Source organism: Poecilia latipinna, unplaced genomic scaffold (genome assembly GCF_001443285.1).
Source record: "Poecilia latipinna isolate Pla-1442-1.1 unplaced genomic scaffold, P_latipinna-1.0 Scaffold7398, whole genome shotgun sequence".
Taxonomy (NCBI): Eukaryota; Metazoa; Chordata; class Actinopteri; order Cyprinodontiformes; family Poeciliidae; genus Poecilia; species Poecilia latipinna.
The window spans coordinates 1-1327 of NW_015120014.1; the positions used below are offsets into that span (position 1 = coordinate 1).

Below are 1327 nucleotides of genomic sequence, written 5' to 3' on the forward strand. Positions count from 1 at the left end.
GTTAAATTTAGTCTATAGAATTTATCAGCGTTGTGGTACTAATGGGATGTTTCTTTCTCCACAGAATAAACACACTCAACTTTTTTTGTGTCTTTAGGATGTGAACAAAAGGTGAATTTATTTCAAAGCTCTTTTTACCAGTAGTGCCAATATATTTGGAGGAAGCAGTATGTTCAAGTCAAATTGCTGTAAAAGTTTAAAGATATAGAGAAGGTGGAGAAGCTCACCTCCTTCAGTCTCCCAGAGGTGAAGGAAGGAGATAGGACACTACGGATCCTTTTCCATTGATCATCTTCAGCATTGAACAGGGAATCATACAGGGCCCCATTCAGATGGAAATTCTTTTGACATAATTAAACAGCAGCTCATGAGAACTAAATGAAATGTATATCACTATGACTTCATATGGACTGTAGAGCAGTAACTACATACTCTGCGGTTGGTGAAGAAAGAGTAGCATTCCTTAACCAGAATGGCCTTTATGATTTCAGGATCTGCAACACACAACACGGGCTGGCGGCCATCGTAAATACTGAAAGATTAGAATGAAACAAACAACTTAAGCTGTAACAAATCAATGGTTTATTGTGTCTGTTCTTCAATAACAGTTACAACGTGAAAACTCACCCCCATATTTTCCCGTATTTCCTATAGCACTCTTGATCGAAGTTGAAGAACCCCTAATTACAAAAATAATGTTACATTAGAAATATAAGATAATTTAGAGAACACGTTTTATACAATTTTCAGCAGATTGAATTAATAAATAATGGGTCATCTTAAAGAATGTTGTTCAAAGAAGCTAAATTACATTATTCTGATTCAATATATTTAAAAAATATACATTTCAATTTAAATCAATTTAAATCCGCTACATTCCACTACTCTGGAATAAAGCGGAGTTAATTGGACCTGTTAGCATTTTTCTCTAAATCTTCAGCTTTTCATTGTAATGTCATTGTAACACTAATAAGCTAATGATAATCCAATAAAAATAATTCAAAGGTAACGATTTTATTAGAAACCAAGTGCCATCTGTTAGGACCATAAAATCTACCCTTGTGACCATTTAAACTATCAAAACCCCGAGTTTATGAGGAAATTATTTCCAGTTGCACTTTCATTTAAATTATTCCTGCCGATATTTTTGCCCTAAGCTTTCATTAGCAAATGAAATGTGATGCTAAATAAGGAAGGACTAAGGAAGCTATATACTGTAGCTGGAAGGGCCAAAGGACATTTGTTATAAATGTGGAATCTGAGATATTTATAATTCTTCACAACAATCTTCACATTAACCCCTGGATGGAAACTGGGGTCACCGGCA

At 34.4% G+C, this 1327-nt stretch overlaps 1 long non-coding RNA gene across 1 annotated transcript; it reads right to left on the minus strand.

Annotated features, from left to right (window-relative positions):
• Positions 1 to 205: 205 nt before the first annotated feature.
• LOC106944215 (uncharacterized) lies at positions 206 to 896 on the minus strand. Its single transcript, XR_001424156.1, has 3 exons — positions 628 to 896; positions 433 to 532; positions 206 to 341 (listed from the first exon to the last, which is right to left on the minus strand). It is a non-coding gene; the product is annotated as an uncharacterized LOC106944215 (long non-coding RNA).
• Between the last annotated feature and the right edge of the window lie 431 nt (positions 897 to 1327).